Below are 27500 nucleotides of genomic sequence, written 5' to 3'. Positions count from 1 at the left end.
TGTTATCAAGCGGCTGGCAGGCGAGGACGAGATCGGCGCGCAGCAGTGGGACGGTGCTGAGCTTATCGTGCCGGAAACTGTTATTGGAGAAAACAGCGGTAGCAGACATTTTTGCTGTTTAACCTTTTTTTCATCTTTTGATGGTGCTTCCATTTTATTATTATTATTATTTTCGGTATTATTTTATTTTTTTTCTTGTTTTATTACTATTATTGTTATTATTATAATTATTGTTTTTATTATTATTATTATTGTTGTTATTATTATTATTATTATTATTATTATTATTGTTATTGTTGTTGTTGTTATTGTTATTATTATTATCATTATTATTATTATTACCATCATTATTAGTTTTTTTTTTTTTTTTTTTTTTTTTTTGCTGCACGATTTGCAGCTGGTGCTTGATTTGTGCGTTTCATGTTATAAGGTTTAAAGACACTCATATTACTGAGCGTGTGATAGTGTTGAAAATAGTAAAAGTCCTGATAATCATGGAACCAGTCTTAGTCATAGCAAGCACACACGCCATGTTCCTGGAGGCACTGGTTTAGTGATCTTTTCATTAAAGTTTCCCAAAAAGATACTTTTCACCCCGGCTGGCCGTGACCCACCAAGACACACAGTCCTGGAGGAGTCCCTCCTATTGTCCGCAAAATTGCGTTTCCGCTCTGACTCCTTGTCAGTCCAAAACTTTTGGCTCTGATCGTCTAGTTTTCCATCCTAGCAGATAGTATAGAGGAGCTCAGACTGAGTCACTGTGCCAGCACTGAGTGGAGGACTCCCTCATGATATAATCTGCTGTCTTATTGCCTCCATCTGCATTAATTAAAAGTTTAAATTAAATTTTTTCTTAATAGAACCTCTCCATCGCACCATAAACACGCTATTTAGCGTTGGTGCTTTATTTTATTTATCCAATGTTGTGCTTCTTTTATTAACCAGGGTGCCAAATGATTGCTTCACTCTGAAGAAATGTATAGAACGTTGACCAAGTGAATATGAGTAGTACAAGCATTGCTGAGCTGCACATTTTCCCACAAATCCAATGAAAGTGCTTTTATGCATGGTTTACGTACGGGAAAGCTTGAAATAGAGAACCGAAGAGATGAGACTCACTCACGCCAGTGGCGCCAAGTGAGTTGTGTGGTGCAGGGAATAGAGATGAAGCAGCCAGAGGAAATGAGAGAGAGAGAGAGAGAGAGAGAGAGAGAGAGAGAGAGAGAGAGAGAGAGAGAAGAATGCAACAGTAAGGGGAAATGAGAAAAGAGGCATGAGATGAGAGAAGAGAAATTAAGACAGAATGGGGATGGAAGAGAGAGTAAGAAGGAAAGGAAAGAGGAACGGGAGAAAGACATGTTCCTCTCATTACAAGCAATGAGTGAGGAGAGGAAATGAAGTGGCTGATTAGGCATTGGTGAAGGAGAGGGAGACTTTGTTGAGCAGAAAGAGAGAGAGAGAGAGAGAGAGAGAGAGAGAGAGAGAGAGAGAGAGAGAGAGAGAGAGAGAGAGAGAGAGAGAGAGAGAGAGAGAGAGAGAGAGAGATCCCACCCAGACAGTTATTAGTGAAGAAACATATCAGTATAAAACTCGCTGAATCAAGAACAGAAAGATAAGAAATGAGGACACACAAAACAGTGATAACATGAGTAGGAAGAGAAAAAGGAAGATGAGAAGGAGGAATAGGAGGAGAGGCAAGGCATGGTGCTCTAGACGTGAGGCGACAAAGTATTGGAGGCAGGCAAGGACACATCCTCGACGACCCTCCTCACTGCTCGCCTAATTGGATCTGAATTTTGATGCCGAGGAGGAGGACAAGAGAGGCCAGTGGGCGGGTGTGAGCGGGAGTGGGCGGCGGGAGGCTTCGAGTTCATAGTACAGTGGCTTCTTTATTAGTAGGTCGAGAAGCGTGCCTCCATGAAAGCTTGTGGCCTCTTCATTGCCATCAGTAATGAAGCCAATTGTGGTTATTGATACCAAGTGCTGGGTGGCTTTTTATTATGAGGCTGAAGGAGGCGTGCTGCAGGGAGGTGATGGGTGCACGATAGTGGAGGTTCACCGCGGTGAAGATTTAGTTGGTGCCTTGGAGGAGAGTGTGAGGAGAAGAGGAAGAAGGATTTCTGTGAAGTGCAGGGAGGTTGGCAAGAGGGTCTGACTGCCTCGGAGACTATGCGAAGAGACTATTGTTTCGTTAATATTGGTAGGAAGAGAGAGAAAAAAATCTTTCCAGATTTGTTTCCAAATGGTTGCCCCTCGCGGTAGTTGAGGAGCCGAAGGGAGGCACAGGGGCCTGTGGGGATCCTGATTCAGGCGTGGTGATCGTTGCAAGGATATTTTCTTTGTAAACTGATCTATTAATTTCAATGCTCCAAGCTTTGCTTTTTTTTACTAGGTGTGCTGCGCCGCGGCCTTCCATTGGGCCGCGTGGTTTATTCATGAGACATATATATATATATATATATATATATATATATATATATATATATATATATATATATATATATATATATATATATATATATATATGTCGGTGCTGAAAAGTGTACTTTAGCAATGAACTTCTTCTCTCCATATACCTGTACATTGTTCAGGGCGCATTATTGCAAGCATTATTCTCCCTAGACGGAAGGGGTCGGCATGAAGGCGGTGTTGTTGAGGAATCAGAGAGCGTCGTGCAAAGGCTTGATATGAGCACAAGTTGTCTGTGTCTCGTATCACTTGTTACACGTTTTCAGGTATCCTACCACATCACCACCTTCTATGCTACCAGCACTCTCACCACACCAACCTCTCCAGGAGCAGCACCTGTGTGTACACTGCTGCTCTTCTGCCTGCCAACAGAACACGCAGTTTATGATAGTCAGGGCCAAAGGGACAAGGGAGTGGATAGATTAAATGTTTCTGAGAAGTGTGGAATGGAGAGGTGAGTGAGGAAGAGTGGGAGAGCAGAAGGGGCGTGCAGCAGTAGGTGGGCGGAGGGGGGAGAGGAGGACGAGGAGCGCGTGTGCAACTTAGGTTGAGAGCCGCGACTCCTGGCCACACCAGCTGGGCTCCGGGAAGCGTGCCTCACACACGCCGCCGCGCTGCTCCGCCTCGGCCGTCCGTTGCTGGTGAGCTGCTTGGCGGCCGCTTCGCCCTCTCCTCGACTCGCAAGTGTCATTTACTGGTGTTGGTGATGAGTGCAGCGAGTGAAGGAGTGCAGAGATGTGATCACACCAACACGCTTGGTAGCTTATAGGAAAACAGCTGACCGTCATTGGCCGGGGTGGAACAGGTGTCTCTCGCTCTCCACCTGGGTGCTTAGAAAAAAATGGATGCCTAAATCGGTGTTCAAAGAAACTTCCTACCAATGATACAGGAGGAAAGTGCCGCAGTGTGTGTCTAGTGACGTGAGCCGCTAGTGGGCTGCTAATTACAGGTCTGCACGCCACTCTGCTCCTGTGCTCCGCCTGGCGCGCGTCCGTGGCGGAGCGGCGAGGATGACTGGCCGCCGGCAGGTGAGAACTCTGGCTGTAAAAACGACTGCGTTTCAACTTCCACCAATGAGCGGCACACGCGGCCCTAATGAGTGGTCGCAGCTGATGTGGTGAAGGGCTCACCATACCAGTGAATGCTGCCATGAATATATACTGTCTGGTTTGTTCAATTCTGTGAATGCATAGGATGCGACATCGTACCAACAAATTTATTAGCGAGACACTGCCGTCTGGTGCCTGACCGGGCTGGGCGTTGCAGCACCACAGGGACCCCAGTGATAATAATGATGTTTATTGTTTGACGCAACGCAGCAGAGACCGCTGCTGCTCCATTCAGTTAGGAAACTCTGTCACTGTAGCTGTCAAGTCAACCTCGACATCATTTCGTGTAGGGGTGGACACCAGATTTTATTTTCTATTATGTTAAACATTCTCGTAACTTGAAACTTTCTTTTCAACAGAAATTAAGTGAATACAGTGAAACGCAAGTAACTTTTTAAGACTGAATGCGTGGAAACAAACAAGACCTCACGATAGTACTGTGAATGAACCACGGTGAGGCTTGCCAGTGACGGGAAAGGGACGTGTGCTGGATAACACGTGAAACGACACGACCACCTGCTCAACAGTTTGAATCCGCCTTTGTAGAACTATATCATTGGAAGGTTTTTAATTAAAGATATTCGAGATCGAGTCAAAGTGTGAGTGTTGCCAATGAGTTAGGCAAGACTGGTGCGCCGCCCGTCACCCATGCATGTGTAATGGAGTGAGTACCAGTCACCAACAGGGACTCCTGCTTGATCTCTGACACATCTTATTGAAGCGTCTCTTTTTGAGGAACCTGCTATTGGTTTCAAATCCGTAAAATGGAGGAAGATGGCACTGGAAGACAGACAAGACTGGTTGGGACGCGGACACGTGTTAGTCTAGTGGCTGACAACCAGAGGGGGCAGGGAGGAGGACTTTTCATCCTCAAAACCTCTGGAAAGTCTCTCCAGAAAAGTTGAATATCCAGAGAAATATCATTTTAAACAAACTTTCCATGAACACCGCTATCATGGATTGTTGTTCAGTCGATTATGCCCCACCGAGTAAGATTTCAGTGATGTCTGGACCTCGCCATGACAACTCGGAATGCTCCGAGGAGTGCGAGGTGGACGGCAGCTACACGGAGTTTATAGAGACGCAGTGGACTAAAGGCAGCAGCAGAAGTAGTAGTGAACTGGATAAGGACAGTCCGTCTCACATCGGAAGTGTGTTAGACGGTCTGGAGGGCACGCAAGAGATAGGGAGTGACACAGAGAGTGTGGTGGTGAACGCACCCCTCCACGGCCCAACTACCGTCAGGTGTGTGTGTATCTGCAAAAAGAAGGGATGTAAGTTTGTAGACAGGCCTTTTGATGCCCACAGTGTGAGAGAGTCGCCAATCGCTAAGGTGTCTGCTAGATACAGACTCGTCACGTGGCTCTCAAGTCTTAGGCCTCACCGAGGCTCCGAGTTCGCTGCAGCGGATCAAATTGATGTCAGTTCCAAGGTTCACCCAGAAAAGAAATCCAAAATCATCCAGATGTTTAGATCAAAAAGGTTTCGAAGTTACAGGACGCCGACGGGGGACACGCCCTCGGGTCCTGAGGACGTGGCCAAGAAACACTACCCTGGGCTGAACGGCCCTAGGAGGCACGTGTTGCCTGGCAGGCTCAGGGAGTGCGAACTGTCTGTGCCTCGGTGCTTTGGGGTGATGGTTGGTTTGGCACTCGTTCTGTTAGGAATGACTTACGACCACGGTGTGAAGCACGGGGTGGACAACCTGCTGCAAGACTGCTGGTCGTGGCTCAGGACCAGCTACATGAACTTTGGTGACGAGTTCGTATCGTACAACAGCCTATTTTTCAGAATGGCCAACAGAGATGTTCTCTACGGAGAACCTTATCCCAAATATGGGACCACTAACGTCAAGAACACCACCGGCAACACCACCAGCTTTAAGGATGCCATCAACAAAGTGGATCCCAAATTCCTCTTCGTGTTGGAGGGACTAAAGCTATCCGTCCAGGTGCACTTTTTTAGCATCGATGAAGACACCAACAAGTTTAATCCAGAGGTTATGGTCCATGACCGAGGTCCGTTGTTCTTTAGGATATCCTTCAAGAGGACGGCCGGACTGCATGTGGACTTTGTGCGGGAGCGGTCCAACATGACTCTCCAGACGCCCTTTCATATATATGACCTGATGAAGGTAATCACCGTTAGCAATGAAATTCCTTACTTCGGGATGCACATGCACGATTACCTCAAGACCACGCCGTCTGCTCTCTTTAACATGATTATCAAGAATCTGAAACTGTTCAACGTGGACACCACCTTCCTCTCCAGCATTAAGGCGCAGATACAAAAGAGAGGAAGGGGATTTAGTAGGAGAATAAGAAGACGCTCTGAGGTAGAAAAAGGGAAAGAGAGAACCAGACATTACATTCCATCTGCGTCAACCACAGTGCAGCCACAGAAAGCGACGGCCGGGACGGTGCCAGGGTACACAGCTGCTCCAGTCACCACCACGAGAGCCGCGGCTGTGGCACCAACAAACCGGCTGTGGTGGAATACGACCAGTGGCTTGCCTTTTACCACCGTTACCAACACTATGGGGAGAACGAGACGCTCCACCGAGGAGCCAAACTTGAAGAAAGTCGCCTGGAGGGCATTAACAGAAATGTCTCGTAAGATATTCCTTCCCCTTCCTTTAGATACAAAGAAAACGGTGTTGTTGCCAGTGCCCTTCATAGAGAAGAATCTAACACTCCGTTACCGTCATTCTGTCAACGTTCTGGGCCTGCCGGGCTACCAGTTCATCCTTGGCAATGACGTTTCCAAGTATGGAGACCCTTGGGACTATCAGCCGCATGACTTGTACCCCTCCCTCAGCTACTCCAGGGTTAAGGAAGACCTTGGAGACGATGACTCGCATCAACAGCGGCACAGATACAACGATAAGAAAAAACACCAGCATCACCGTCACTCGAAGCATCAAGGCACTCTGGAGGGCGACAGCTACAGGCGGAGCTTCAATGAAGTGCTCGGTGTGGTTGACCTTGAGGACTTGTTGATACAGTCTATAGGAAAGCACATGCTCATGGGTCGCCAGCTCACTAATTTTCCTTTTTGGTTATCACCCCCTCATTTTTTATCACTAGGCAACCACTTAGAAAATTACAAGTCCAATGTAAATGCTAGGAAATCGTCGAACAGTTCAGGAACAAAAACTTCTGGTGAACAATTTTCTAAAGACAGTTTAAAAGACAATGTTATGGTGGGGTTGGAAGGAGTCTCCGCCAATGAGTCTATCCACGGCTCATTTATCTACTACCACCCAATCCTTGGGGTCCCTATCAACGCCTCGCTAGCCGTCCAGGTGGGCGTGCGCCCGCCCAAGGGCATGCTGTTTTCCCACAAGTTGGTGCCGATCATGTGGACGAGAGTGCAGGTGGAGGAGGTGCCACGGACGCTGTGGTATATCCTGTGGGCCGCTTGCCACCTCCGAGAGACTATTATGTCTTCACTCATCATCACTGGCCTCCTCATCATCACCTGTTCTCTTATGTGTCGAAGGAAGAAGAGGCGACAGGAACGTCCAGGTAGTAGTGCCTAAGGTAGTCATGTCGGTACTGAAGGCGTAGCAACAAAGAGCAAAGCATCGGCAGATGAGGCTCATAAACAGTTAGGACTTACTGTCAGACGACTACCCAAGAACTCAATGATACAATGCCGGGAGAGTCATTGCGGGTGTTCCATGTCTTCCTTGCACATACATTCTCTTCCATTAAACAAAAGCGTCGGGGTGGAAATTTAGAAGTGAAAATACTCGCGAACTTTACAACATCCGAGCACGTTGTGTGTCAAGTGGGGAGCAAGCCAACTAAATTAACTCCCTCGCCTCTTAAATTGGATGACTTTGCTCCCTCGCAACTCTGGAGGAGGTCGGCGTGGAGGTTGAGATGTGCCACGCATCAGCTGCAGCGGCGAGGTGACGGATCCTCCTGTTCACTCCTTGTCCCGCCGCTGCGCCCCATGACCCGCGTGGGAATATCTCGTGCCAGCTGCCAGCTGCAGTGGCTCAGATAATGGAAGTGTTGGCCTAAGGAAGTGTGTGAAGCGCATGTTTGCATGTGTCAGGTCAGCCCGTAAGCTTGAGTGAAGCAGTGTTTGTGAGAATCGTTTTTGCCAAGTGCGTGTGGCAGGCGCGCAGCGACTTTGTACTACAACAGAAGTCATCTGATCCGTCGCTGTGACCTGACCAGGACGGCTAGACACAAGGTGGGCCACACTACCATGAGTCACATCAGGCCCCGTGTCGCTCAGAGAGGCACAGGCTGCCACGCCGCTGCTGAACCTCGCCCTTCAGGAGCTGCGCCGCCCTCGGCCACAAGATGTAAAGTAGGTGAGTCCAACCTTTTATTGTCTTCCATGATTCCCTGTGCCAATGTAACGATCCTTATCCCACCAATGTGATTCTTTGGGCCGTCACCCTGATACTCTACACCATCAGTGTGATTAAAGGAGTTCTATGGTGATTATCTCATCCCGTTTGGCAACTTCATCCACCACGGTGGTCCTTTGAGCCACAAGGGTAAGGGGCTGGCTGGGACGGGGTGAATCGGTAGCGCACGCCAGCTTTCCTTCACACCGTCAGCCCATAACATAACGTTGCAAATCCTTCCCTAGCTTTCAGTGTAGAGGGAAAGCTTCATTACCAAGCAGAGAAGGAAAAAAAAACATATTTACCCTTTGCACCAACTTTAGGATATTAACTTTTTTCTTTCTTTCACTGTGTCGGAATATCACGAGAACTTAGGCTCTTGGGAACTCGACCCCGAAAGTTTGCAGGGAGTGGAGGGTGAGGAGAGGAATTATCGCAGCCAGTCTTTTGGTGCAAGTTGCTCAGTAGAGGGAAACACGCACATTGCCAAGACGAATCAGGGCGGGCAGGCGACTTTTCCTTCTTGTTCTTTTGCCTTCCTGTGCCTTCACCTTAAGTAAATGAGCGGAGTTCCTGCAGTAAAGCGCACACACACACACACACACACACACACACACACACACACACACACACACACACACACACACACACACACACACACACACACACCTGCTGCCTCCTCTGAGTCGCACCTGAGGCTGTGTTTCACAATTGCCTCCCAAACTTCACAAGCTGCGGGACCTGGCGGCGTTCAGGAAGTGTGGCAAAAATCAAAAGTCTAATCGGTTTGCTCGCGGCTCCCAGGAGTGGCGGTGCTGAATTAAGTTTCAAAATAAAGAAAGTGCGTCGTTAAATACACATGAGTCTGGAAACACATGTGAAGAAGGAGGTGTGTTGGAGTGCTTTGAGTTAGAGAGTAAGGAGGAGAGGGTGGTAGTGGTGGTGATGGTGGTCGAGATGGAGGAGGAGGAGGAGGAGGAGAAGAAGGTGGAGCTCTCAGAACTAGGCAGACTGTGCGCGTGGTGGAGGAAGAAGAGGAAGAAGAGGAGGAAGAGGAGTAGGAGGGAGGGAAGGAGGTAGAGGGAGGGATCAATAACAGAGGCAAAGGTGGATAAAATAATGAAGAAGTGGAGAACGACGAGGCTGACGAGGAGGCAAAAGTCGAGGAGGAGGAGGAGGAGGAGGAGGAGAATGAATAAAAAGGAAGTAGAAAAGAGAAGGAAAAGGCGGAGAACAGAAGAAGAACAAGAGGAATAGCAGGAAGAGATGGAAAAGAAGGAATAAGAAAGTGAGAGGGAAGAAGGTAGGGAGGAAGACGGTTCGTGTATAGGAGAGAATACGAGAGAGAGAGAGAGAGAGAGAGAGAGAGAGAGAGATGAATGTATGGAAAAAAATAACTCCCATTAAAGTAAAAAAGAAAGACACGCAGACAGAGAGACAAGAACTCAGAAAAGAAAGGCAAGCTAAAGGACAGGAAGAGAGACATTGTGGAGGTGACAGGCAGAAAGACGCACAGACAGGCGCCTTAAAGGAACACGAGGAGAGACATTGGGGAGGTGACAAGTAGACAGACGCACAGACAGACGCCTTAAAGGAACACATACCGGTAAACAGAATGCATAAATAGACGCCGTGAAGAAGGAGAATCGATACAAGACAAGTTAAAACTGAAATGGAAAGATTAATTAAGTGGCTGAAGAGAGCAAAATGGATAATTGAAGACAAGGAGGAAGAGAAGAGAAAAAAAAAGTAAGTAATGAAGTTTATGAAAGGAGGAAGAGAGAATATAATTGAGGTATATTAATTTAATCAGTTAAATTTTGTCTGGAAGAAAAGAGACCATGGTGGTGGTGGTGGTGGTGGTGGTGATACTAATGATGATGGTGATGGTGGTGGTGATGGTTGACAGCTGGTTATGCTCACAAAATGGAGAGAGAGAGAGAGAGAGAGAGAGAGAGAGAGAGAGAGAGAGATTATGATTTATGATTTAGAAAGTGTGTGTGTGTGTGTGTGTGTGTGTGTGTGTGTGTGTGTGTGTGTGTGTGTGTGTGTGTGTGTGTGTGTGTGTGTGTGTGTGTGTGTGTGTGTGTGTGTGTGTGTGTGTGTGTGTGTGTGTGTGTGTGTGTGTGTGTGTGTGTGTGTGTTTGTGTGTGTGTTTGTGTGTGTGTGTCTAGACCCTATACTCCTTCGCCCACCGTCCTTCACTTTGACATTATTACACATACGCAGGAAACTGGCAGACATCTTTCATCCCGTGCTGGTCTCATTTCCTCCACCTCGTTCCGCCGCGCCGTCACTGAGCTGCACTATTGACATAACTCATTTGCCCTTATTTTTTCACCCACACAACCCTCCCTTATTCATACGCTCCACGTGTTCTTCACCAGCGAGAACAAACACGCGAGTTGTAAGCCGCTCTTTATCCTCCTCCTCCTCCTCTTCCTTTTCCTTGCCGTGTCTTTAAATCCTCGTCCTGTTATTTCGTCTGTTATCCATCACACTATTCCTGCCTCGTACATTATCTAGAGTACCTTTACGACTCCCTGAACACCACGACACGATCTTAGTCTCAATCTCAGTCCCCCTTTTGGTCGCGCGCGCCGCTGCTCCCTCTTCTCTCAAAACGCTTTACCTTTTATCCCACATCCTAAGCCCTCAACAAGTCCTCTCCTGAAGATTCACTCTTTGCAAGCACGTTTGCATCATCAGCGTGAATCTGGATCGATGGACAGCACTCAACACTATCTCATATTAATTTCTCTCTTCTCACAAACACCCCACACTCTCTCTCTCTCTCTCTCTCTCTCTCTCTCTCTCTCTCTCTCTCTCTCTCTCTCTCTCTCTCTCTCTCTCTCTCTCTCTCTCTCTCTCTCTCTCTCTCTCTCTCTCTCTCTCTCTCTCTCTCTCTCTCTCTCTCTCTCTCTCTCTCTCTCTCTCTCTCTCTCTCTCTCTCTGTCTGTCTGTCTGTCTGTCTGTCTGTCTATCTATCTATCTATCTATCTATCTATCTATCTATCTTTCTAACCTCATTATCACTTTTTTTATGCAAGAGGGAATGCTGCCAAGGGTAACAAAAAGTTAAAAGAAAGACTCACTGGAACTGCAGGTTCCCTGAAAAGTCAAAAGAGTCATCTAAAAGCAAGGGACAAATGTCTCGACACCTCTCTCTTAAAAGAAGTTTTGTCATAGGAAGATGGAAATACAGAATCAGGTAGGGAGTTGTAGAGTTTACCATTGAAAGGCATAAATGATTGAGAGTACAGATTAACTCTTGTATTAGAGTGTTGGACAGAATAGGGATGAGAGGAAGAAGAAAGCTTGTGGAGCGAGGACGCAGGAGGAGGAGAGGCATGCAGTTAGCAAGATCAGTAGAGCAGTTAGCATGAAAATATGAATAAAAGATAAAAAGAGATACAACATTTCGGCGGTGAGAAATAGACTGAAGACAGTCAGTCAGAGGATGGGAGTTGATGAGAAAAAAACCTGTTGATTCCATCCTATCTAATAAAGCTGTATGAGTGGAACCCCTCCAGACATACGAAGAGAACTCTATACAAGGACGGATAAGGCCCTTGTACACAGTTACCAGTTGGAGAGGCGAGAAAAACTGGCGGAGATGTCGCAGAACACCTAACTTTATAGAAGCTATTTTAGCAAAACATGAGATGTGAAGTTTCCAGTTAAGATAATGAGTAAAGGACAGACCGAGGATATTCAGTGTGGAAGAGGAGACAGTTCAGTGTCATTGAAGAAGAGAGGATAGTTGTCTGGATAGCTGTGTCGAGTTGATAGATGGAGAAATTAAGTTTTTGAGGCATTGAAAACTACTAAGTTTTCTCTGCCCCAATCGGTAATCTTAGAAAGATCAGAAGTCAGGCGTTCTGTGGCGTCCCTGCGTGATCTGTTGACTTCCTGAAGGGTTGGACGTCTCTGAAAGGACGTGGAAAGATGTAGGGTGGTATCATCAGCGTAGGAGTGGATAGGGCAAGAAGTTTGGTTAAGAAGGTCATTAATGAATAATAGAAAGAGAGTGGGTGACAGGACAGAACCCTGAGGAACACCACTATTAATAGGTTTAGGAGAAGAACAGTAGCCGTCTACCACAGCAGCAATAGAACAATAGAACGGAAAGGAAACTTGAGATAAAGTTGCAGAGAGAAGGATAGAAACCGTAGGAGGGCAGTTTTGAAATCAAAGCTTTGTGCCAGACTCTATCAAAAGCTTTTGATATGTCTAACGTGACAGCAAAAGTTTCACCGAAATCTCTAAAGAGGATGACCAAGACTCAGTAAGGAAAGCCAGAAGATCACCAGTAGAGCGACCTTGACGGAAGCCATACTGGCGATCAGATAGAAGATTGTGAAGTGACAGATGTTTGAGAATCTTCCTATTCAGGATAGATTAAAAACTTTAGACAAGCAAGATTAAAGCTATAGGACGGTAGTTTGAGGATTAGAACGGTCACCCTTTTTAGGAACAGGCTGAATGTAGGCAAACTTCCAGCAGGAAGGAAAGGTAGAAGTCGATAGACAAAGTTGAAAGAGTTTGGCCAGGCAAGGTGCAAGCACGGAAGCACAGTTTTGAGAACAATAGGAGGGACCCCATCAGGTCCATAAGCCTTCCGAGGGTTTAGGCCAGCAAGGGCATGGAAAACATCATTACTTTAATTGTAGACATGAAATAGTCAGAGGGAGGAGGAGAGGAGGACAAGCCCAGAATCATCCAAGGTGGAGTTGTGAGCAAAGGTTTGAGAGAAGAGTTCAGCTTTAGAGACAGAAGAGATGGCAGTGGTGCCATCAGGATGAAATAAAGGAGGAAAGATGAAGAAGTAAAGTTATTGAGATGTTTTTGGCTAGATGCCAGAAGTCACGAGGGAGTTTGAGTTTGAAAGATTTTGACATTTTCTATTTATGAAAGAGTGTTTGGCAAGTTGAAGAACAGACTTGGCATGATTCCGGCAGAAATATAAAGTGCATGAGATTCAGGAGATGGAAGGCTCAAGTACCTTTTGTGGGCAACCTCTCTATCATGTATAGCACGAGAACAGGCTGAGTTAAACCAAGGTTTAGAAGGTTTAGGTTGAGAAAAGAATGAGGAATGTACGCCTCCATGCCAGACACTATCACCTCTGTTATGCGTTCAGCACAAAGAGATGGGTCTCTGACACGGAAGCAGTAATCATTCCAGGAAAATCAGCATAATACCTCCTCAGGTCCCCCAACTGGCAGAGGCAAAACGCCAGAGGCACCTTCGTTTTGGGGATCCTGAGGAGGATTGGAGAAATAGGACAAGATACAGAAATGAGATTGTGATCGGAGGAGCCCAACGGAGAAGATGGGTGACAGCATAAGCAGAAGGATTAGAGGTGAGGAAGAGATCAAGAATGTTGGGCGTGTCTCCAAGACGGTCAGGAATACGAGTAGGGTGTTGCACCAGTTGCTCTAGGTCCTGGAGGATACCAAAGTTGAAGGCTAGTTCACCAGGATGTTCAGTGAAGGGAGAGGAAAGCCAAAGCTGGTGGTGAACATTGAAATCTCTAAGAATGGAAATCTCTGCGAAAGGGTAGAGGGACAGAATGTGCTCCACTTTGGAAGTTAAATAGTCAAAGAATTTACTATAGTCAGAAGAGTTAGGGGAGAGATAGATAGCATAGATGAATTTAGTTAGAGAGTGACTGTTGAGTCGTAACCAGATGGTAGAAAACTCGGAAGATTGAAGAGCGTGGGCACGAGAGCAAGTTAAGTCGTTACGTACAAAGAAGCAACATCCAACTTTGGAACGAAAATGAGAATAGAGAAAGTAGGAGGGAACAGAGAAGGAGCTACTGTCAGTTGCCTCAGACAGCTGTGTTTTGGTGAGGAAAAGAAGATGAGGTTTAGTAGAGGAGAGGTGGTGCTCTACAGACTGAAAATTAGATCTAAGACCTCTAATGTTGCAGAAGTTAATGAAGAAAAATTTGAGGAAGGTATCAAGACATATTAGGTCGCCACCGAGAGAGCAGTCCGACCTGGGGACATTTCTAGTCCCCTCCCCAGAAGGGGACTCCGAGGCTGGATTTAGAGTCGCCATTTTGAATTTTGAGCATTAAGTGAAGGGTGTGTGTGTGTGTGGTAAGTGCATGTAGTTTTATGTGAAGAAACAGAGTTGTCTTTAGAGGGCAGGCTGTGACTGCCACCTTGAGTTGTGAGACACAAAGGGAAACATTCAGCGAGATCACAACTAGCTTTAATGAAAGGTTCACAGCACCCTATGAACTATTGCCATTAGACCTCGCTGGGAATAAATTATCGTTTCGGTAGGTGTCTACTACCTCCTCTCTCTCTCTCTCTCTCTCTCTCTCTCTCTCTCTCTCTCTCTCTCTCTCTCTCTCTCTCTCTCTCTCTCTCTCTCTCTCTCTCTCTCTCTCTCTCTCTCTCTCTCTCTCTCTCTCTCTCTCTCTCTCTCTCTCTCTCTCTCTCTCTCTCTCTCTCTCTCTCTCTCTCTCTCTCTCTCTCTCTCTCTCTCTCTCTCTCTCTCTCTCTCTCTCTCTCTCTCTCTCTCTCTCTCTCTCTCTCTCTCTCTCTCTCTCTCTCTCTCTCTCTCTCTCTCTCTCTCTCTCCTCAAGCATCAGCGGAACACAACGCAACACTACACAACACACTGCACTACGCCTCGTCACCCACTCAGCCCTGGCGCTCGATTAAAAGTTCATGTCCTTCCCGGCGCGCATGTGTTCTGCCCTCTACGTTGAAAATGTTTGTTAGCTTTGGCGATTTTATAGGATTTAGTTTGAAAGTTTTTCCCTCTTTATACTGAGTTAGTGCCCTTTGGATTTTACGAGTACGTATTCTCTCTTCAATTTTTCCGGGAATATTATGATGGGTGGGGGAAAGATAACTTCCCTGCCTGGAAAAATAAGCTTCCTGTGCAGGTCCCGGTGTATCTCGAGAAATTGGCATCGTGTTTCCTCTCAGACCTCCCTGCGGCTCCAGGAAACGAAGAAAAATTACGCTTGTATAACGTCTTCGAATATTTTTCTTCTTTTCTGAGTGAATGTTTAAGCTATTTATGATTCTCTCTCTCTCTCTCTCTCTCTCTCTCTCTCTCTCTCTCTCTCTCTCTCTCTCTCTCTCTCTCTCTCTCTCTCTCTCTCTCTCTCTCTCTCTCTCTCTCTCTCTCTCTCTCTCTCTCTCTCTCTCTCTCTCTCTCTCTCTCTCTCTCTCTCTCTCTCTCTCTCTCTCTCTCTCTCTCTCTCTCTCTCTCTCTCTCTCTCTCTCTCTCTTCTGATGATCCATTGATTGATTGATTTACTCATTTAGCTTCCTCTCATTTTTTTTCGTATCTGATGGCGTATGTGTGTGTGTGTGTGTGTGTGTGTGTGTGTGTGTGTGTGTGTGTGTGTGTGTGTGTGTGTGTGTGTGTGTGTGTGTGTGTGTGTGTGTGTACTGTGTGTGTGTGTGTGTGTGTGTGTGTGTGTGTGTGTGTGTGTGTGTGTGTGTGTGTGTGTGTGTGTGTGTCTGCGCGTGTGTGTGCATGTGCATGTGTGTGTGTCTGTTCTCTCTTGTTATGGGGAATGGGCAGAACACACAAATAACGAAAGCGAAATGGCCAATAACTGTAATAACTGACTATTTTTTTGGGGGATGCGTGTATCAACAATAAGGCTTTTACGCACCACTCGTGACTGACTGGCGTGACTCAAAAATAGACACTCCTCATAGATCCTTTCATGTTGTCCCTTTGCGTGAGGAGAAGTGACGTAAAGTATGTTCTCTTTTTCCTCTTTTTCTTTGTATTTGTCATTTTGATTGATAAACGTATGTGTATTTTCTGCTTTTTTTTTCTCTCTCCTTCTCTTATTTTGGTGTCGATATGATGCTGTCGATGATGATAATGTTGTTGCTCTTCTTATTGTTCTTCGTCTTTTTTTCTTTTTTTTCTTCTTCTTCTCCTTTTTCTTTTCTTCTTCTTCTTCTTCTTCTTCTTCTTCTTCTTCTTCTTCTTCTTCTTCTTCTTCTTCTTCTTCTTCTTCTTCTTCTTCTTCTTCTTCTTCTTCTTCTTCTTCTTCTTCTTCTTCTTCTTCTTCTTCTTCTTCTTCTTCTTTTCCTCTTCTTCTTCTTCTTCTTCTTCTTCTTCTTCTTCTTCTTCTTCTTCTTAAGTCCATTTCTGCTCTTCTTATTGTTGTTGCTGATGTTATTGTTGCTATTTTTGTTGTTTTCTTCTTCTTCTTCCTTCTCCTCCTCCTCTTTCTTCTTCTTCTTCTTCTTCTTCTTCTTCTTCTTCTTCTTCTTCTTCTTCTTCTTCTTCTTCTTCTTCTTCTTCTTCTTCTTCTTCTTCTTCTTCTTCTTCTTCTTCTTCTTCTTCTTCATTAAGTCCATTAAGGTCATTAATCATCATATATATATATATATATATATATATATATATATATATATATATATATATATATATATATATATATATATATATATATATATATTTCAATGAGGTTCTCTATTAATATTCTAAACATTGATAACTAAATTATTTGATATTAGAAGGGTTAAGGGAAGGAAGGAGTAATGAAGAGACTAACATTGCTGATCGTGTTGGTGACAGTGGTGGTGGTGGTGGTGGTGGTGGTGTGGTGTTAGCCTTCCCTCAGCTCGACTCTGGGTCTAGCGCGTCGTAGGTGGCGGTGTGGGCTGGCAGGCGGCTGACAGGGCATTAATTAACACCTGATGGAGGGAGGAGGTTCCCGTCGGTCTTATACACCACCGTTTTACCTGGCGTTTGTAATTAGCACCAGGTGAAACTGACGCACGCTTGGCGCTCATTCCTTCTTACCGTCTTTGCTTTCCCGCTTGTAGTGTCTTTCTGTTGTGTGTAGATACAAATGTACATCAATACATATACTGATAGATAAATAGATAGAGGGATGGATAGATATAGATATATAGATAGTCACATCTGGTTATAGATAAAAAAAAAATGATAATTATAATAACAGTGAGGTCAAAAATAAAGCCACGAATTTTCCAGTCCCGACAAAAAAAATAGAAAAACTGTTTTCTATATACCATACCAACCTGATTTGATTCATAATTATTCATATTAAAATATGCGTATAATACACCATGAGCAAGGGAACTAAAAATACCGTCCTTCCCGAGAGAGAGAGAGAGAGAGAGAGAGAGAGAGAGAGAGAGAGAGAGAGAGAGAGAGAGAGAGAGAGAGAGAGAGACAGACCATCCTCACAAGTTACGAGGGCTCCTCCCTTTGCCACGCCTCCTACAAAAACACGCTCCTGAGACCTCTTATCTCTTGGAATATTCGAAGGAGGAAGAAATATATTGCCCCCGTTGTGATATTTCATTGGGGCGAGAGGAAATTGGCACTTCAAATCTGTCACATTTTCCTGCTACACCGAGATAGGAAGAAAAAGGAGAAATAAGTAGGCGGCCGTAGGGTAGTTTGGAGGACTGACGAAAGAGAAGCGGAGGCGGTGATGCGTGGATGGGACAAGGGCGGAGAAAATGTAGAAGAAGGTTGTAGAGAAACGGGAAGTCATCTAAGAGGCTCAGGTTGGCTGGGGAGTAAGTAATGGTCGAGAAGAAGACGCCCCGTGTTTAGAACTAAGGGGGAAGGTAGGGTAGGTGGTCATGGGAGGTGGTAGGGGGTAAATGGGACAGACAGTTGGAGAATGAGTGTTAAGCTGGAGAAGTTGGAGAACGAGGGGAGAGAGAGAAAGAAAGGGAGTTGTAAAATTGAGCTGGTCGTGGTGAAAGAGGACGATGCGATGGTCTGTAATGGTGACGATGAACAGGAGGAGGAAGAGGAGGAGGAGAGGTCTGAGAGGCATAAAGGTGGACTGAATGGCAGGACTGGAAGGTGTTCGAGCGATGGAAGGCTTGTAAGGCTGACGTCAGGCTTACTTAATGGGTGGAGAACTGATTGTATGGATGAAGTAGGCCTGGGGTGAAAAGGACAGGTAAGGAAGAGAAGCGGGGTGATTTTACGGATTAAGAGAGACATGGAGGCCGTGTGGAGGGAGCACTGATGGAGCAAAGTTAAGGAGAACAGCTTAAGGGTATGAGGGTGTACGGAAGAAATTAAGAGGAAGGAGAGAGGGATGAAGAAACAGGTAAAGCAGTGAGTAAGAGAGTGAAGGAATAGAAGTGTGTATCTGTCTGTGTGTCTGCGTGTCTGTTTCTGTGTGTGTGTGTGTGTGTGTGTGTGTGTGTGTGTGTGTGTGTGTGTGTGTGTGTGTGTGTGTGTGTGTGTGTGTGTGTGTGTGTAATAATAATAATAATAATAATAATAATAATAATAATAATAATAAACGGTTTATTAGTTAGGCATTGTAAAAAAATACACTGAAAATGTACAGGGGGGGGGACGTGTGTGTGTGTGTGTGTGTGTGTGTGTGTGTGTGTGTGTGTGTGTGTGTGTGTGTGTGTGTGTGTGTGTGTGTGTGTGTGTGTGTGTGTGTGTGTGTATGGGGTTCATGTATGGAGGCAGTTAGAGGGCTGAGTGGTGAGGGAGGGGAGAGGAGCATACATCGTGGCAGTACAGGGAGGGGGGGAGGGGAGAGGTACTACTCATGTACCTTCTTTGTGCCATCGCTCGATACTTTGAGTTATTAGCCTCGTTACACTTGCTCCTCCTGCTGCCCCTTGCTTGATTATCCTGCTCACGCTCTCCTCCTCCTCCTCCTCCTCCTCCTCCTCCTCCTCCTCCTCCTCCTCCTCCTCCTCCTCCTCCTCCTCCTCCAACAAGATCTGCTTCATGCGTACACATAATCATTGCTCTGTTCTCTGTCAGATTCTTGCATTCTTTCTAGTGCTGCTCGTAATTTTTGTTTCACTCTTAAATCAAACCCGACATACCCTCACCTACTGCTCTCTTCCTTTTCGCTCGTCTTTTCTGTTCTTTTCCTCTCTTCTTACCCACTCACCTCCTGATCGACTTTTACTCATTCTCCCTTTTCTTCTGTCACATATCTGTTTGCTTCTTCCCATTTTTTTCTGTTTTTGTTTTTTCTTTTTCTTTTATCCCTCTCATTTCGTCTCTACCTTAATATTCCGTTTTTTTTTTCCATCCCTTTCCTTCCATCCTTTTCTATCCTCTCTACTCCCTGTCTCCTCCCTCCTCCTCGTCCGGTCACTCTACTTCCATATACTTGTCTAGCTAACGACCTACGTATTTGTACCTATCAACCTATACATCAACCTGCCTATCTACCTACCTGCCTCTCCTCCTCCTCCTCCTCCTCCTCCTCCTCCTCCTCCTCCTCCTCCTCCTCCTCCTCCTCCTTCCTCCTCCTCCTCCTCCTCCTCCTCCTTCCCACCCTCTTGACAAACCTTTACTCTCTAATCAATACCTTGTTTATGTAATTTTCTTCATCATGTACTCTTCTTAACTCATTTCCTGCTAAGCTCATCAATTTTTATATAACTTCCGGTCAGGTCCATCAAATTCATTCATACCCTGTGATAGTTATTTGTCTTTGTGACTGCTGCAAGACCATTCATCACTCGGGTCATGTTGCAGCAGGTGCGTGCTGGAGTTTGGTCCCCGGCGGCGTTGGGTACGTTTCTCTGTGGTGGGATCTGCAGAGGTCTTCACGTGGTTATATACTCTGTGACTTCCCGGAACTTCGTAAAATACCGGCAGAGAGCGGCTAAGTAGTATGCTCGGCGGTACTAGTTCGGTAATGATGCGGAGGTAATATGCATGCTGTTTGTAGTGACGGTTAGGGTCTTTGTATGATGTAGTGTGGGCGTAGCTAATATGGTATGCCATTTGTGATGATGGCGTGGGTTTGCATATGATGTAATGTAGTGATAGATAATATATTTACTGTTTGTGATGTTAGTTACGACTAGAGAAAGCAAAAGGTTGGAAAAAATCTTCTCTTTTACTTTTCTATATCGCTTACATTAGGTAAGGTTTCCCATAAATAACCTGATGACAGTCAAGAGACCTGCTATTGTATGTTCTTCCTTAATATTTCTGTCAGGTGTATTATGGGCTTAGTGTGTAGTTGATTATATAACTATTTTCATTATACAAATTAAGACACACTTGTAAAACTGAAGAAAAATCATAGAGATATGGAATTAGACAAAGTTCATCTATCGGGAGAATGTGCTTCCTATTTCCGTTACTTGTCAATAAACTAACTCAGTGGCTGAAGAGGAACCCCAGGCCTGCTGGATGTGGTGGTGACGAGGAGACAGCCACCTGGTGCTTGTCGACCCTCGCGTCCAGGAGAGCCTCACCACAATCCAATATTTATGACCTCTAATGATATAGGTTACTGCGAGGGCCGCGGCTCCACTTGGACACGGGCCCGCAACTCTGATGGGACACGGCCCTTCCCTATTACAGACACCCGCACTAACACACCTCCATTCCGTCTCTAATAGGCTCGTATGACGCCCGCTGTGTTAAATGTGATTTGTAGTGGCGTCACTTATTTGTTTTACGTCCCTTGTCTCTGTAGAATTGGCTCATAGTTAATGTTTCTTCTTTCATTGAAATTTTTTTTGTCTTAGGCGTTTATTTCGGACGTATATTATGTTTATGTCGATTTATATCTTACTGTTTTACTTCCCTCACTCTTGTATCGCTTGTTGGTGCTACTTGTTTTCTTTCATTAAGAATTTAGCCAGTTGTTTTATGGCCTAATTCAGTATGTAGTAGTGGTATGTTCATTTATAACTCTTCATGAAGCAAATTGTAAGAAAATTATTTAATGCATTAGTACATTAGTAAGCCCGTTAATTAGCGTAAAGGTTTGCTATGATAAAGTAAGCTGTAATACAAAGCAAAATAAGTGAAACGCAACACTTTGGGTCCGTAGAGTTTGTCGATAATTTCTTCATCGTTTATTCGAAAGGAGGTAACAACCATACCATTACTGTCTTCATTGAATAAACTGTTTGTGTGTGTGTGTGTGTGTGTGTGTGTGTGTGTGTGTGTGTGTGTGTGTGTGTGTGTGTGTGTGTGTGTGTGTGTGTTTTACATTTTCCTTCATCTTACCTTACATATTTCCTTGGATTTTACACTATTGTTCCATGCATCTTTTACATCGGTTTATTATTTATTAACACGCAGCGTTCGATAAATTGCATAAAAAGAAAGAGGGAAAATATTTTAGATAAGCAAGGTGGAGGAAGGAAGTGCTGGAAAAATATACGAAATATTGAAAGAAAAGAGTGAGAGACAACCAAGAATTTAAAGAAAATAGATTATCACGAAAAAGAAAAATAGGAGGAAATAGAAGAGATTTTGAAGGAGGAGGAAGAAGTGGACTGGGTGAAGGAGATGGAGAAAGAGGAAAGAGGGGGAGGAGGAGGAGGAGGAGGAGGAGGAGAAGAAGGAGGAAGAGGAGAGCGGGACAACGAGAATTTTATTAACTTCGCCTTTCGTATGTTTTCTCTTTATATTTTTACTTCATCCAATTATCTTTTTATAACTTTTATGTTGCAGTTGTTTCCTTCTTGTCTCCTCGTTAATTTGTATTGGCATTTTTCTTTCTTGCTCCTTTTTTTCATCTTATCCATATTATCATTATTTTCTCTTCTTTATTTCATTCATACCCTTACCTAAGAAGCTAGAAAATACAAGGCTAAAAAGAAAGAATAATCATAACATAGGAATAGGAATTTAAACGAAAATAATAACAAAACAATATAAACAAACGATAAAAAGTAAAATTAGATAAAAAGAATACAAATATATAGTTAATTAAATCACTATTGAGACAGAGAACAGCAGAGCCAGAAGCAGCAACGAACACTGAGTAGAGAGGGAGGGAGGGAAGGACGGAGTGAGAGAGAAGGAGAGAGACAGGGAGAGGGGGAGAGAGGTGTGGAGAGGAGGGAAAGCCCAATACTGACCTTGAAAGTAACGGAGGAATAAGAGGCTGGCAATTTAGGACGAGGCGAGGGCTGGGAGAATGAGAGGCGGATGGTGATCGTGCTGAAAGCTGTAGATCTGATTTGGTGAAGAGGCTCTTTGGGAAGGACGAAAAGGGAGGGAGAGGGAGGGATGATCTAAGTTAGCCAGTGAAGAACGTCGGGAAATGTGAGCTTGTGGAGAGAAAGGGAGAGAAAAGAGGGGAAGAAGAGGAAGGGGAATCACTTTATCCTAATTTCTGTCTGCTTTTATGGCGTGCTGTATTTTGACCGTCAAGTCTCTTCCATTCTTTTATTCCGTTCTTTATTATTATTTTGTGTGTGTGTGTGTGTGTGTGTGTGTGTGTGTGTGTGTGTGTGTGTTTGTGTTTGTGTGTGTGTTTGTGCGCTACTTTATCTTGTTCTTCTATAGCTTCATTCTTCCTTCTCTTTGTTCGATTTTTTTGTCGGTGCTGTTGTTTCTGTTACGACTACTACTACTACTACTACTGCTACTACTACTACTACTTCCATTTCGTCCTTTTCTTCCAATATCCTTTCCTTTTCGGTTCCATTACTCTCTTTTCCTCCTCGCTTCTTTCTTTTTTTCTCTCTCTCATGCATCAGCTATTTCTTTTCTTCCTCCTCGTCTTTCATATTCCTCTTCTCTCACTGATATTTTCGTCACTCTTTCTGTTTCTTCGACATATTCTCCTCCTTCATAATTTCCCCTCTTTTTTTCTCTCCGCTGTCCTTTTCCTTCGTACTTTACTTTTCCATAATTTTCCCTCCTTGCCTTCTTTCGCATTCTACTTTTCTCTTATTCTTCCTGTTCCTCTTCCTTTCCCTCCTTCTTCTCCTTCACCTCTTCCTCTCATTTTTCACAGCAGCAGAATCCTCTCTAACTTCCTTTTTTCCTCTATTTCCCCAGTACCTTCCTTTTATGTTTCCTTCAGTATGCTGTTTGTTTTCGTGTGTGCACCCACGCAAGCTGCCGTGTATGTATGCCTTTGTGTGTGTGTGTGTGTGTGTGTGTGTGTGTGTGTGTGTGTGTGTGTGTGTGTGTGTGTGTGTGTGTGCATATTTGTTTCCAAGTATATGTGCACGTTACTCGTATCTTATAGTATGTGTGTGTGTGTGTGTGTGTGTGTGTGTGTGTGTGTGTGTGTGTGTGTGTGTGTGTGTGTGTGTGTGTGTGTGTGTGAGCGTTCGTGTGTGTGTGTCAACGCATACGTTCATTTCTCTATCGTATGAAACATGGCTAACGTAAACTCATGTGATTCTGCTTGTGTGCGTGTGGAATGTTTATATGTCAGGAATAAACGTATAATCTAGCATGTTTGTGAACGCGTCGACGCCCAGCTGGAGCCCCTCGCCTGAGCCTGACCTGCCTCGTCTCCCCACTGGCGGCCACGGACGAGAGGAAGTCAGGCCAGGGAGCATCGAGTATAAAGGGTCACATTCCAGGGCCTCGCCAGATCCATCCTAGGATATTATTCTTCTCTTGCGAGTGAATGCGACGATCTTTTTTACCTCAAATCCGCTCAATCGATGCAAGTTTCTGCGACGTCCCCCTCCCGTCCATATGGCTGCATTAACCGAATTGATTTTATTGGAATAGCTTATGTGTGTGTGTGTCTTAAAGCTGGCTCTCAGCGGCTGTTGTAAGTCATTGTTCAAGTTTCAATGCCTCTTTACCACCACGTGACACAAAGATCAGATGAATGATACAACTAACACAACAATTATCCCTATATTGCCAACTGCTGTGGTTCTGAAATGAGTCGTGAATAAATGGGATGGACTCATTAGTCATGTTGTTAGTGCCGAGTCATTAGGAACATTTAAAAGATTAGACAAGTTTATGGACGGGGATGATAAGTGAAAATAAGTAGTTATGTTTTACGTATATAGGAACGAACCATCATGTGTAAAACTGATGGTTCTGCATGGTAACTTATTTCCTTACGTCCTTCTCTTCTTTGTATGATCCACCCTCTGTTTTGTTTGTTGTTCTCCTCGTGGATAGCGAGTAGAATGCATCAGCCAAATCTCAGTGAACTGAAAAGATCATGTTTAGCTGAGCTGTCTTGGTAGGAGATGCGGAACGTCACGGGATGGCGTTAGCAGACTGCTGGGAATATGCATCGTGGTTTCTCTATATCTTCATCCCTATTGTTACTGGTAATAGTAGTCGTAGTAGTAGTAGTAGTAGTAGTAGTAGTAGTAGTAGTAATAGTAGCAGTAGTAATAGTAGTAGAAGTAGTAGTTGCAGTAATAGTAGTAGTAGACGTAGCAGCAGCACCAACACCAGCAACAGTAGCAGTTGTTGTTGTAAAAGAAGTCGGCTGTTGCATTAGCAGTTGTAGAAATATCAGTAACAGCGTTTAACTAATTTCTGCTTATGTCTACTTACAATATTAGATTAATCAAATTAAGCACACCCAGCCAGTTAGTAGTGAGTCACTGAATTGTAAGAGACACTCATAGGTGAGAGTTCAGTGTTCCTGTACTTGGCGACGATCAACAACATAAGATCAGGTTTCACGGTTAATTTTATCTAGTAGGAAGCGAAACATTTCTTCCAGCTCATAATGTTTAGTGATATGTCATTCTGTTCCCCTCATTTACTAAGACAAGAAATAAGTTTTCGAGAGATATTTTCCAGTATGAGCGTTCTTTTTTTTCATAAATCTAATGCTTGCCTGAAAAGTCTCTTGTGGTGTTAAAGTCATCACTAGAGAGAGAGAGAGTCTGTTTATATGTGTGTGTGTGTGTGTGTGTGTGTGTGTGTGTGTGTGTGTGTGTGTGTGTGTGTGTGTGTGTGTGTGTGTGTGTGTGTGTGTTTCAAGGAGATTGTTCCTCGCGCAGTTCCGTTACCAAAGCACGGAAAAGAAACCTGTCGGTATTTCTTGCATGCCAGTAGATTTACCTTCTGCAGAATATGAAAATGTGCCACAATCATGCAAACACACACACACACACACACACACACACACACACACACACACACACACACACACACACACACACACACACACACACACACACACACACACACACACACACACACACACACACACACAAGCCAGAGGACTGGGGTTCGATTCCCCGGCCGGGTGGAGATATTTGGGTGTGTCTCCTTTCACGTGTAGCCCCTGTTCACCTAGCAGTGAGTAGGTACGGGATGTAAATCGAGGAGTTGTGACCTTGTTGTCCCAGTGTGTGGTGTGTGCCTGGTCTCAGGCCTATCCGAAGATCGGAAATAATGAGCTCTGAGCTCGTTCCGTAGGGTAACGTCTGGCTGTCTCGTCAGAGACTGCAACAGATCAAACAGTGAAACACACACACACACACACACACACACACACACACACACACACACACACACACACACACACACACACACACACACACACACACACACACACACACACACACACACACACACACACACACACACACACACACACACACACACACACACACACACACACACACACACACACACACACACACACACACACACACACACCTTTAATGCCACATACAGGCTTTTACCAGTCAGTGTCCCGTCGTGTGTGTTCGTGTGCTTGTATTTGATCACATCCACGTTGGTCAATAATTCAGTGCGGCCTCCTTCCCTTCCCTTCCCTTCCCTTCCGTTCCCTTCCCTTACCCCCTCCTTCCTCTGTTAGGCTTGGCAGTGCGACCTTCCCTTCCTCTCTCCTCTCCCTCCCCTCCCTTCCAACCTGTCTGTCCTCCAATACCAGCTACAAGACCGCTGACTGACACACGCACACGATCATACCGCATGAATATCCGTCACAAATCCTCCACAAATAAAAGGAAAAAGTGGCTCACGGCTTGAGTTGCTCTCTTGATCTCGTAATTTATGTCACTGTGTCTAATATATATATATATATATATATATATATATATATATATATATATATATATATATATATATATAGATAGATAGATAGATAGATAGATAGATAGATAGATAGATAGATAGATATATATATATATATATATATATATATATATATATATATATATATATATATATATATATATATATTTCTAAACAAGGAGAAGGTAGAAATACGTCATGATGTAATGTATTGACTTGTCCTTGAAATTCACATTATAAACCTACTTAATAGTTAGATGCGAGACAGATGGATAAACGGAACAGATGCCTAATATGTAAGGAACGTACATTGAATTGTTCCTGTAAGAAGAAAGAAAGAAGGAAGTCACGAGGCACGCAAGTTATGCAAGGATACGTTGAATTTTTTTATGAAGAGAGATAGGAGCAAATCATGACGTACATAAGATAATCCCTTATTTTCATATTTTACTGAGGCGAGAACAATTAAAATGCTATACACAGAAAGAGAAAATATCCAACATGCTTCAAAATTTTACTATTTGATAAAAAGGAGAAAATCAGTGGTCATTTGTTCTTACGGGTCTATCTTGGGTAGCCTTATGTGGGTCAGACGAACATACAGACACACGTGGGACACCCACTACATCAATAGCGACACATCAGGTGGTAATGGGCCCTGGCGTGTTGTTTACGAGCAGCGAGGAAAAGGCGAGCACCAGGTGATTATGGATGCCTGAGTCGAGCCGCGGAACGGGAAAAAAAAAGTTTACTGCGTAGGAGTTTGTTTTCTCTTTCAGGCTGTGAGATGAGCTGCCTCTGGTCCGTGTGTGTGTGTGTGTGTGTGTGTGTGTGTGTGTGTGTGTGTGTGTGTGTGTGTGAGAGAGAGAGAGAGAGAGAGAGAGAGAGAGAGAGAGAGAGAGAGAGAGAGAGAGAGAGAGAGAGAGAAAGTACTTCAAATAGCCTTCATCTGTTACTCTATTCATACATTCTCACTGACAAACGCCATACATCTACAGTAGCGTCACAATACAGTGCCTTTTCCCCACACCACATAAAATATCCATCCTATATAAGATTGAAATATTCATATTGGCGTAGACGTGGGGTACCTGGTGAAGGAAGAGGGAACAAAGATCAATACCTATGCATTATTAATCCAGTGAATCTTATGGGCTCAGTTTTTTACCTTTATATTATTGGCACGAGTGATGGATGTATGATAAACTGGTGCGGAGTGTCTGGAAGTGTTTGCCTCTCGTCTCATAGTTTTGCCTTGCTGTGCCTAAGTGAACCTTTCGATGGCTTCAGGACTCAAAGGACACGCCGCCACCGCCGCCTTAACTTTTCATGACAAGATATTGAGCAAATGCTTTCATGGTAAACTTTCCGCTAGGCTTCATAAGCGTGCGCCAGTGACATGAGCAAAGGACTCCTGACCTCTGCCGTGTGTTGGTGTGTTTTCAGCCTTAACTTTACTTGAAAAACTTTATTTTCCTTTTACTTTCCGAACCTTTTAAGGAAGAAAAACAAGAGGAGTGTGTCAGGCCTTTGCTGTCTTGGCTGTTAGACGTCAAATTCCCCATCGGATGTCTTTTCTATTGACGGGTTTCCGTCTTTTCAGCCTTAACTTCTCCCGGAATACATTTCTAACTTTACGAACGTTTTAAGAAAGTAAAACAAGAGGAGTGTGTCAGGCTAGTGCTGCCGCGTCGCCATCCACTCGCAGATACCTTTCTATTTGTGTGTTTCCTTTTTTCCACCAGTAACTTTACTAAAATACAATTCCCAACTTC

At 44.5% G+C, this 27500-nt stretch overlaps 1 protein-coding gene across 3 annotated transcripts in view; it reads left to right on the top strand.

Moving 5' to 3' along the window:
• LOC123516428 (serine-rich adhesin for platelets-like) overlaps positions 1-27500 on the top strand; it is a 385592-nt gene that overhangs the window by 243158 nt on the left and 114934 nt on the right. The window contains exon 1 of one of the 3 annotated variants that reach the window (XR_006678186.1): positions 3060-7908. The exons of the other annotated variants lie outside the window; for them this stretch is intronic. The gene's annotated coding sequence lies outside the window, so the exon portion shown is untranslated. Of the gene's footprint in view, positions 1-3059; positions 7909-27500 lie in introns of those variants that run through there. 3 annotated transcript variants of the gene reach the window in all.

The sequence above is a fragment of the Portunus trituberculatus genome, chromosome 41 (genome assembly GCF_017591435.1).
Source record: "Portunus trituberculatus isolate SZX2019 chromosome 41, ASM1759143v1, whole genome shotgun sequence".
NCBI lineage: Eukaryota > Metazoa > Arthropoda > Malacostraca > Decapoda > Portunidae > Portunus > Portunus trituberculatus.
This window is presented reverse-complemented; position numbering and strand designations above follow the sequence as displayed.